General features: G+C 38.2%; 1 long non-coding RNA gene across 1 annotated transcript in view; it reads right to left on the bottom strand.

Moving 5' to 3' along the window:
• Positions 1–1,352: 1,352 nt before the first annotated feature.
• LOC134168722 (uncharacterized) overlaps positions 1,353–12,047 on the bottom strand; it is a 36,083-nt gene continuing 25,388 nt past the window's right edge. Inside the window, exons 2-3 of the long non-coding RNA XR_009966644.1 lie at positions 4,303–4,397; positions 1,353–1,827 (exon numbers count right to left, since the gene is read on the bottom strand). This is a non-coding gene — a long non-coding RNA (uncharacterized LOC134168722). The remainder of the gene's footprint in view (positions 1,828–4,302; positions 4,398–12,047) is intronic.

Raw genomic sequence — 12,047 nt, 5'->3', positions numbered from 1 at the left:
TTCTTTTAGTCAGCCTTCAAGGCCAAATACCTGCACACTCTCCATTTTAAGTGGTCCAGTTTAACTGCTCCAACTCAAAGGAGCAGCTCCTGATAGAAAACACTGGACTTTAGCAGGCAGTTTACAGCAATTCCATTAATTCAAAGGATCTGTGTTGATTTCTGTCTGCAAAGTTCGTTAACAAATGCCTTGCTGATAAATGCTGCTGTACCCAAGTAGCAGTAGCAAAACAATTCCTTTTTTGGCAGAAAATTGGTAGTAGTGAAGCAGATCTCCTTGTTTTTATTTTAACATTTTGCCTTAGCTACCAAAGCCACCTGTATGCAACATTTTTCATCTTCAAGCATTTTTAAAGATTTGGGCTTCAAAGATTCAACTAGGAGCAAATATCCAAGCAGCTGTTGGATATTGCTCCTGTTTACTAAAGGGTGTAAACAGATTTTGTGTTCCTGAACACAGTACTAACCAAATAGCATTTCTTTGTTCTAAGCCTTTTGATAGCCTGCAACTTGCCAAGATGCTAACTCCCACTCTTTGTCTTTTTCTCTCCATAGTTGTTCTGCGAATGCTTTGCTAACCACACATATGATTCCTTCACATTTTGGAGTCTGTGCTTCCCTCAGTTTAGCCACTCTCAAAAGAGCCCTTCTTCCAACCAAGAACCAATACTTGCACCTCTTCAGCTCTAAAATAAGTAGATTCCAGACAATCCAAACACCTTCTCCTCATGTGATAGACTGACATTGATTTCCCTTTGTTTCTCATAAAGGGACTTAAAGTGTGATGCTTAGGAGGCAAGAGGTGTGTTTTCTTCAGGTGCATTGCTTTCCTCCAAAAAGGAATTACAGCATTCACAGCCACTCTTTCAGCTCACACACATCACGCTTGGTTTGCTGGCAGTTCTGGTGAATCTTTGTTAACCCCTAAGTTCATCTATCACTAGATACTCTTATTTTTATGAAGATAGCTAAAGTCATTAAGCCAAGCAACATAATTTTATCATTAGCTAACGAATACAGGAAAGTGTTGTTTAGTTTGGCATTTTGGGAGTGGTGGGGGTGGTGTCTTTTTTTAATGTTGGCACAGTCTCAATTTCTTGCAGCATTGTTATTTCAGACTTAGGATCCATCCAAACACAGTTCACACACCTGAAAAGCTGAATCTTACCAAAAAGAGAAAGCATTGATTTTCAGGCAAAACACAAATCTCTGATGTCCATAGTACCTGCGCTGTGATCTCTAGCAGATAAATTATTAATGCAAGTGTATGAACATCATTTTGTTGTGATTAGATTTCACTTAAATTTTAATTTAAAAAAAGTCACAGGGGATCGAAAAAGCAGCCACATAAGATAAGCGAGTCAGTCAAAGTTTTATTTTTCATGTTTGTGTGCCGGGATTATCTCAAGTCTTATCATTCATGCAGCAAATTACCAAGAACTACATTAAAAATGTGTATATAGCCATTTTCATTTTTGAAAGATTCAAGACTATAAATAATTAAACGGGTGAGACATCTGTTATTTATGAGCTGAAATGATAGTTTTAATTTAGTTCTTCGTTTAGCTGAGCCTGACGTATTGAGACTAAGTAAAAGAAAACATAGGAAATATTTTAAAATTACATCCCACAGAGCTCAGACCTTCCAAGGGCGCAAACCAAACACGGTTGGGTTTTTCTGTTTGTTTTATTTTCCTTCAAGGCCCATCAGAAAACACTCTGGATTCGTGACCTAGTATTGCATGTCCATGTGGATTCTGACAACAAGGTAAAGCAACCACAGTAGCTTCACAAAATAAATCAGCTATGTTACTTCTCCGCAGACATTCTGAAGAGACAAATTGTTTATTTAGTACAAGGATACCAGTCAAACATGTTGCTCAAACCAGAGCGCTATTATGAAGCGGATTATTTCTCATACTGTCCTGGGTTCCGCAGTAGCGGATTTGGTGATTTGTTGCTGGACTGTTTTTGTCTCAACCCGTAGGAGTTGCACTCTCTCGATCCTCCTCCCCGTTCCTCCAGGAGCGGGGAAGGGGAGAGCCCCGGTGCGGGGAGGCAGGGGGGGAGACGGACACGGACCTCGATTGTTGTCAGCTCGGCACCACTCACTGGGAGTGAGTGAACAAGCTACCTGACTGGGTTTAAACCACGACACATACTTTCCCCATTCCTTTTCTCTCTACAATCGTACTCCTGCACTTCTCTAGCTAAAATATCACACTGACCTTTTTCAGTGAACATGTGAAATTCATAGACTTACTTTCTCCCAAGGCAAACAAGAACTTGGTTTATTAACAGGTAAAAGGGAACATATGCAATGATCCCTATACCAGTCCTGATGCAAGTCATACTGTTGTGAATGGAAACGTGCCCCGTGAGAGATTCCAAAAACTCTGTAACAAGGTTGCCATAAAGCTGGGTGAGTCAGATAAAAATAAAACGTGCCCATCTCCATGTTGCCAACTTGCCTGCTGAAACTCATACTTTGGTTTGTGGAGAACAGGAATTGTGCCCAGATTACAGATATAATATTCAAAGCAGAAGAACAAAAAACCACACAGTTGTATATACACAATTTGTATATACTCCATCTTCAAAAAGCATACTGCCCTCAAAGCTCAAGGACCCGGAACTGAGAACTCCTAAACTTAAGACATGCAATTATTTGTATACATATATCATTACAATTAATTCCAGATCAAGTTTACTTTGGAGTTGACTGTCCCCAGGTAGATTAATAGCTTGAGGATATTACAGGGTTAGGATTCCTCCAAAAGGGAAGTTTTCCAGTAGAACGGAATGTCATAGTTCTCAAACTGAGGAGAATCAGGTCTGGACACCCAAGTGGGCAGCCTGGGACAAAACTGCTTCTCAAAGATGATGGACATACACAGTTTTCACAGAAATCAATGGTAGCCATCATAGCTCGATCTCTCTGGAAAACATTACTGTGAGAGAACAGGTTCATAACACGTGTTGAATCCAGCGATAAAGGAGGGTGGTGGAAACGAAAAAAAAAAGAGAAAAAATGGAAAAAGGCCTAAGTCCAGCAACATAAACTTTGTAATAACAAACTATCTTTTATTAGCTCAGTTATGAGAAGCAGACAAAAGGAAAATATTCTATTTTCCTCATAAAAGACTATCTGTGCCTGTGAACACTTCATTTCTTAAATCTTAGGCCAACTTTACTGCCACGCCTGGAATCTTCAGTAACTTCAGTAATCTTCTACTTTCACAGAGAACCAACTATATATTCAGAATTTCAGGGTGGTATGACCCTCCCACTGTTACACAATTGTAGTGTTTATTATTAGCATGGAAAAATACCAATGCCTCAGCTTTTTGATTCTTCACCTACTGCAATACTCACAAAAGGCATTTCAAAAACTTGTATGCTTTACATTGTGTCTCTTAAACAAGAAAAGGCAACGCAAAGTAATGCTGACATTCCATTCCATCTTCCTCTGCATCTTATTCTCATGGGTCATTGCCCATTTATTTAGTAGGATTGTCCCACGTTCAGCTGTAGCAGTTATTTTTCTCCTCCTTGGTAGCTGGCAGTGCTGTGTTTTGGCTTTAGTCTGATAACAACTCTGATAACACACTGATACTTTTTAGCTGCTACTAAGTAGCACTTATACTGATCAATGACTTTTCAGTCCTAGCCCTGCCAGGAAGGAGGGGCATGGGAAGCCAGGAGGAAGCAGAGACAGGACACCTGACCCAAACTAGCCAAAGAGGTATTCCATACCACAGCATGGCATGTCCAGTAGAGAAACTGGCGGGAGTCATCTGGAAGGCCCAGATCACTGCTGGGGTCAGGCTGGGTATCAGTCAGTGGGTGGTGATCAATTGTATTGTGCAGCACCTGTAGGCTTTGGTTTTGTTCTTTTTTTTTCCCATTTCCACTTTTAGTTTTATATTCTCTCCCCTTGTTATTTCCCTTACTATTATTATTGGTAGTAGTAGTTTTATATTATACTTTTGTTACTGAACTGTTCTTATCTCAATCTGTGGGGTTTACATTCTTTTGACTCTCCTCCCCATCCCAACCTCCACGATGCTGACCTACTGCCTGGGTTTAAACCACACCAATGGATGCTATTGCAGTTTTCCACATACACACATGGTGGGGGGGGGTGGTGGTGGTGGTTAGAAAAATAAAAAAGGAAAATATCCCCAACTACAACAATAAGGGGAAAAGAATAGAAGAACAGGATCTATTCTTTTCACTGGAAGATTTGCCTGTCTAAAATAAAAAAAAAAAATGACTTTTAACATAATACATAAGCAATTACCTTTCTACCCAATACGTAGCAGTTGAAATGCCTATTAAAAGAGAAAGAGGAAGGAGGCAGCAGGTGTTAAGGAGCATTCAGTCCAAAGTAACCTGCTGGAGATGTCAAGAATATTGAAAGAAATTAGGGACATATAAAAGGACAAAGACAGGTGAAAGCTAGAAAAGTAACAGGGGGTCTGGAGAAAAATTAAACAATACTAATCACGCAGATTAAATTATGAGCTTGTAGGTAAGCATTGCTGAGATGCCCACCTCATGAGTATAATCATTTGTAGCCACAGAAATAAGTTTCCAAGTTACAGCCTGATGTAAACTTGGTCATATATATCCTATAACTTTTAAAAGGTACATGAGCTCATTTCAAACCCATCATTTTTTTTCCGGTCAGAGGAAACTAATGTGTCCTGAAAGCACCTAATAAAAGATAAGAACATGAGAGCAGGACTGCATGAAATAGACTATTATAAAGTAGTATTTTAGAACATCTGGAAATCAGATGTCAACTGAGTGGCCTTGAGTGACAAGAGAAACACCTGCTCCAGTACCAGCATGTGGGAGCTATTTTGGCAGTGGAGCTGTGGACTGCCTGATCTCCAGAAATCTACTGCACCTGGAAAAAAAATTTGTTTAGGTCTACTTGAAATGCAGACTCATTTGAAGGTGCCAGATCATCAAGACATATTTTTAAATGCATTAAGAAGTACAATTTTTTTTTTGGGGGGGAGTCAATTTTCATTAGGCAATTCTAGAAGATGTATAGAGCAGAAATTACATATGAAACTTCCAACAGCATTGTTTCTCCTACCCATGAACTGAAAGAATAAAGGGATGTGAACGCTGTATCCAACAGTAGTTATTATTTATACACAGTGAAGCTCAAAGCCTGCAGGGAGAAAGTATTAGCTCTCCTTTAAACAAAAAGGAGACCAACTCTATGCATTAGTTTTCTGGACATGGCTCAGTGCTTGTCTGTAACAGGCCGAGAAATATTTGACTTGCTGATGGACACATTGAGAAAGTTTGCCTTGCCAGACAACAACCCAGTGGCCTTTGGTTCAGCCAGGACTGCAGCAGCACTGAGGGGGAAAGCCCTGCTCCCTCAAGACTCTCTGTAAATCTGCACATGGTTAATACAAATTTCTTTTGCCACGTGGCAGACTTCTTCAGCAAGTCCTGAGGAAAAGCACTGCTGGCAGATAGGTAATACTTGCTGCCACTTAACGGTCCAAAGACAGCAACTGATAGAAAGTTTTGATACTGAATCTAGGACACTGAAACTTGAACATAAGGCCATGGTCAGATGAGCAGAAGAATGTTGCCATCACTGAAGATAGCGACTGACCATAATGTAAAGCAAAAAAAGGGCAGACAGGTGCTGAAAAAGGAAAGATCTGAACTGCAAACAGCTTTAGCATTCTATATCTGAAGGTGCTCTCAGCTCATGACTGTACTGAACAAGGTGTATGTCATACATTGCAGAGATTCACTGACTTGACTACCATGCTGTTCTTGCAGCAGGTTTGGGGCATTATATAAAACACTGCAGATTTAAAAATGTGTATTGGCTATAAAGGAATACACTATATATTAAAAACATCAAAAAATGTTCAAGATTAATGAAAGGTTTTCATTTTTACTTGAAACACACTTTTGCACAAAAAAAAAAAATCCAAAAAAGCAAAAAAATACCCAAGCAAACAAAAACAAACACCAGAAACAAAACCCAAATTATAAGAATTTAAATAGCATTATTTTTAAAGCAGAGAAGTGGAATACTTCACTATCATCATCAACAATGATCACATTAAAAATGAAATTATATCAATCTTTCACCTGTATTCCTCACAATGTAGTATTGGAAGAGCTTAATACTAGTTTGACCTTTGCAAAGTGCAAGGCTTATGAATTTTGTAGTCATATTAGGGGTAAAATAACTCCAAACTACGGAATGCATTTTATCCACATTAGTGCTACAGAGTTGCTCAAAACTTGCCATTTTCCTTTCCTACCAAGAGAAGTCAGAACTGAAAAATGTCCCAAACTAGAGTAAATCTGAAAAATAAATACCACTTCAGAAATAAACTCAAAGTTTAATATGAAATGCTTTTCTGAAAAAGAGTTGTCTCAAATTTTAGAATATTATGGACTAGTACAAAGGTTTCAAAGACCACTTTGTCTAGTTTACAGAGTGCTCAGTTCCTAGTTTTCCAACAAATGTCAAAATACCAGATTTTGTGATTACAAACATGAGACCCTGATTTCCATTAGAGGATGTTTCAGTGAATGCTACACTGTGGCCATCAATAAGATTTTATTTTTTTTTATAAAATTAAATTAAATTAAAATTAAAAGGTAAAATAATAAAATGATAAATAAAATAAATAAAATAAACACCCAGCAGCTTGCCTGTTTTTCAGTCAGGAAGTGTCAGTAACAGGACATAGCATACATACCCCAGTATAATAAGGTGTATGTTCTGTGTGCCAATACTGCTGACATGTTAGGAAATTACTGAAGACAAATATATGATTTCCTGTCTTAGTACTTCTAACTTAATAGCATACTACTAAAAGTAAATTGACATTTAAAAAATATTGGAACTAAATTTTTCAATTGAAAGTATTGAAGGGAGAGGGGATTAAGATGTTTCTTTGCAACTGACCTGATTTTATGACCAAAAAAAAAATATATTTAACAGCAATGATGTATTGCTTCAAACGAAATCCAAACATCAGCACTTTTATGTGTCCACTGATAGAGTATCCTAAAGAGTTAAAATCACAGTTATAGTCTGTTGAATAAACAGATAACATGCCTAATACACCCATGCATAGAAAGCACAAGCAATTTGCCATTCTCTAACAATGCCTCTAAAATGTGGGAGAACCAAGTTGACAGGATTTTAGGTTAACTTAGATTGTAATTATAATGATAGGAAAAAAGAAAGTCCAACTCCAAGCTTTAAAACGGGGAACAGTTCTGCATGTGTAAATCATGTTTCACCACATTTTAAGTACGTACATAACTATTTTCAAACTATTATGTGCAAAACTAAAGTAATGGTAATTTTGTATTCTCCTCCCACTTGCATAATAGCTGACTGCATTTAATTGAAACCTTCCTGAAAACTTTTGAGCTGAGACTAATGATGACAGTTTTGAGACAGCAGAATTTTTCAAAAATGTAGATGGTGAGGATTAAAAAAAAAGGGCTATAATGAAAGTCTGTTTGCAACATTAACTAGAGTGCTTACCAGTGCAGAAATACCAGAAATTATCAACATACATCTTTGCTCAGGTAAGCTGCAGGATAATTTACACGGCAGAAATAGAAATTCTTCACTGGATTTACACAAATATAATGTATATTATCCCAACAGCTTAGTGTGAAAGACAAAAAAGTTTAATTTCTACAAGCCACTTATTTGAGTTCTCCAAAGCAGAGAAAACTACCTGTAGATGTATAACAAAAAGTCAAGGGCAAATCTTGAACAAATAAGAACTATGGTAGCATTTCTCATGTGAGTTGTTCCAGTCATCCAGGCATGAAATAAAGGTTTTGTTGATCACAGTAACAAGCAGCAACACTTCAGTAAAGTGTACCAGACAAAAATTTTAGTATCATTGATCATTATACAGATATTTACAGTCATATCTGGGGAAAAAAAAAATTAGATATTAGGTATAAAGACAGCCTATCTCCAAAATAATTCAGTAGCATCCAAGCTAAGGTAAAAAGTATTGAAAATTAAGAAATTGCAACATGCCCCAGTGCATATAGTTTACATATTACAGGAGATGAAAGGCTAGATGCAGTAAAGGAAGTCTCAGAAGCTCAGAAGTCAGATCTTGACTTAGCACATAACCTAACAGCCTTCCTGTTTTACTTGATGTCCTGTATGCCGATGTCAGAACACATGTGATACCTACATACTTGCCTCCTGCCTCCAATCCTTTTGAAACACACAAATGAGGCATCCCTTTGTCTTTAGGAAGCCAACAAATGAGCAGATTTTCAAAGTTAGGGCTCTGCTGCCACGACTTTTTTTTGTTGTTGACAGAAGCATGATCCCAGTGTATCTATGATGTAGCTGTACATATAGCACAGGCTAATACTTGCAAACTTAAGCTGCATGCTTGGGTGGCTTCTCAAGTGGACCCAAGAAAGCTGGATCATGAGCTCTGCTTCCCAGTATAAAAGAAACAGCCAACAGAAGAGGATCAGCAACTTTAACACAAAACCAGTCCTAGCCAGCATGCTGCAGGGAAATACGTGGGTCTCAAGCACCAAAAATGCACCAAAGGAAAACAGGCATTTTCCCCACTTTCCCTACACTCACCACTGAATCTATTCCATTTTAAGTTAGAGTCTCCCAGACCTTGACTATCTAAAGCATAAATAAGTGAATAAAAAATGAATAGATACCCAGGCTTTCCCTAGATATTTAAGGGAAAAATAGTAATGATAAGAAAACAAATAAAAACAAAGCAACAACAAAAGACAAAAAAAATCCACCTCTCAACCAACTGCTTCGCTGTCTACAAATAAACCATACAAAGAAATATCTGTCATTGTCAAGCTTCTTCCTTTCGATTTCTTGCACCGAGAATCCAATTTAGAGGTATATTTCTGCAGTGCAATGATGCTCATTCACCTATTAAGTTAATCAGTGGTATTTGTTCCCTCTGGATATGTTTTTGAAAAGTTCTTTTAATTCAGTGCCTTTTCAGGATGGCAGTCAAGACTGGAGGCAAAACAAAATTAACTCTGATTGTACCAAGCTACCAAGCTGCATGACAAAGCACTACAGATTCTAAAATTCACCTTTGGAAAGACACAAAGGTGTCCATAAACACCTGCTTTTTTCTTACTTGTCAAGCTGAGTCTGAGAAAATTCTTAATGGACTTGCAGCAATGAGGACCAGGAAGCTAAGAATGTGTGTACATGGGATAGACAGCCAATCAAGCTGATCCAAGCAGTACTTCTGCACCGCATACCACAGTACAGCTCCGCAAGAGGAGATTAGTTCTGTATTGCACTCAAGGTAACGGGTCCTGCTGAGCGCTGCAGGCTCCTGTCACCTGCACAACTTCCCACTGCAAAAGAAGCCTGTTCAGAAATACCTATCCAGCTTAGTTAAAGAGTATAAAAAGATATAGAAAATTTTTCTCCCCCTGGCATAATGGGATATGATAAACTACTGCCCCATCCAGAATTTCTGTCATAATACCTCCTTCCACTTTGGGCACAACTGACACTCAGGCTTAGTTTGGTTCCTCTGATGTTCCCTCAGAACAATGCAAAGAAAACCATAACTGCAGTAGCCTGCCATAGCTATATAGTGGGCACATTTAATATATGCAGCTGGCAACAGACTGGTTTGTATCACTTGTTGAAAAGAATGCCTCCAATGTCAACTTGCAGTTCTATCCAGATAGTAAAGATATCTAGCTTTAAAGGCAATCAGCTGAGTTTTGCTTTGTGTTTATACAAAAGTTCACACATTGGATCACACATTTAAGCCTCATAATAAGAACCAGTAATAGCAGTTAAAGATATACCACCTTAAAAAAATAAGGTTTTAGATAAATACTGTCTTGAGGATGCTTGACCTTTTCTGCCTTTGAAGTGAAAAACAAAAGCCAAAACATCACCCAAGACTGTTGATCTCACATCTTGTAACTACCAAGGGAAGAGGAATGGAAAGGATGTGTGTGCTGATTATTTTTAAAAACAAAGCCATAGTTTTGATCCAGGTCATAAACCTGCCTTGGCAGATACGCAATCCTAGAACTCCAAGGAGTAGCTGCCCACTTTCAAAATTTTCAAGTAACACAGGTATGTATCACAACTGAGTTTCCAAAGCAAAATTCCCCTATAGATCTGTGTGGCGGATATGTGAAAAGAAACAGCGAAGTGTTTCCACAGAGGCCAAACTCCATGCTGCGTAGGTCAGCTTGCTCTAGTCCCAGGATCTGTGACCTTACACAGCTTCTGTGGTATGCAAGGCTGCAAATCATTACAGCTTAACAGACTTTTAACAGAAGGACCAGCTCTCTGCTTTGCTCCATGCACCTCTGGAGAGAGGGAACAAACATCCAATAGAATGGTAATCAATACATACCTGACAAAAGCAATGTACATAAATTATAGAATAAGGGTCATTTAAATACATTGAAACAACACAGCCCTTCAGATGCACTTGAAATGCAGGTCTTATTATATGAAAATTGGGTTGTGATACATAATTGTACAGGGAACAGTTTTCAAAAGAGGCAGGTCACATCACAAACTCTGGCACAGGCAAAAGACCAGCTGCTTCAGAGAGACAATACCATCAGAATAATAGTAAACTGCCAGGTATTTTCTGCTTTCCTAAGGTCCAGGTCCTTTATATTAACTGAAATTTACATTTAGGTATTGATTGCCTTCAGCAAAGTGTTTCTTGCATCATTCATTGACTGCTTACTTCCATATTTCTGCCTTTTTGATCACTTAATCTTTCAGATCAAGGAGTGCTGAAGGCACTACTAACAATATTATTCTTCTATTGGCCAACCCTTTGTTCAAGGACCTGAGCTAAGTAAAGGCAAACATTATCATCTTGCTTATACCACATCTGCAACAGAATAACTGCTCCTAGAGCAGTGCCTTAGCCATGTCCCCTGTTCTTTCTGTGGTGCCAGTGAGAAATGAACTGAAGCACTGATATAACTAGTCCATGCATTTGTCATGAGCAAACTTCTCGTTTTTCATTTTCTTTATTAATCTCTCACATTTTTCCTTCCAGTTATCACTTTCCTCCTCAATTCTTCAAATACTATCTGGAAAAACATGAGAAAGAGCAAAGTAATTTGATCCAGAGGTATTCAGGTGAGCAAAGGAGTGGGCACCCTAAAAAATAAGGCTCTATAGAAGTTTATTTTGAAACAAGTACAAAGGAGTATGTTATGATTCCAGAGACAATTCTGCCTGAATTACAATAGCCAGCTACTTCAAAGGCACATTATCTTGTCATATGCAAGGTGTGGACAATTTCACATGGTAAACTGGTGCATTAGACAATTAATTAGATCTAATTTGCTCACTAACCAGAAGTTTTATGTCAGTGATAGAAACACCAACACCACACCACACCCTCCTCCAGTTTCTCTTATGCTATACTTGCCTAAAATCTACCTCCTTCTCTCCCATGCAGAATATACACACAGCTTCTGAGCCTTGTATGAAGAAATTACAGAAAGGGACTATGTGCAGAAGTAATCCAGCACACACACAAAAAAAATCCAGAAGTAATTGAAAAGGAAATTTTGCACCAACTATCACTTTATCAACTGAGATCATGCCTCGCTTTTCTCCTCAACATAATCATTTTCTTGAGGAATACAACTTGATAGCCTGCCCCTAACATAGCTCTTACAGTCAAAATTACTTCATTCATACTTTCATACCTCCCAGCTTTTAATATCTATTCAGCTGCATGCAAGAGTGAAATATTCCATCAAAATTTAGACTAAGCAATTCTACTGAAAAGCCTGCCTTTCCCTTACTGTAAAATCTTTGTCTAGTTTGAGTTTAAGCTAAGGAGACTTGCTCTGCTCACAGGAGCAACAAAATCCCCCAAGCACAAGACCCAATTGTTTCCCAGAGTTTTACCTTGCACAAAATGGCAAAAAGCAGCTAGAAATGCATTCAAAGCTGTCAAGCCTGAGCATTCCTATAGCATAAAAGAAATCCCTATC

Source organism: Pezoporus occidentalis, unplaced genomic scaffold (genome assembly GCF_034315485.1).
Source record: "Pezoporus occidentalis ecotype Australia unplaced genomic scaffold, CSIRO_AGI_Poc_V1 ctg11, whole genome shotgun sequence".
NCBI lineage: Eukaryota > Metazoa > Chordata > Aves > Psittaciformes > Psittacidae > Pezoporus > Pezoporus occidentalis.
Note: the sequence above shows the minus strand (reverse complement) of the source record. Positions and strands in the feature narration are given on the sequence as shown.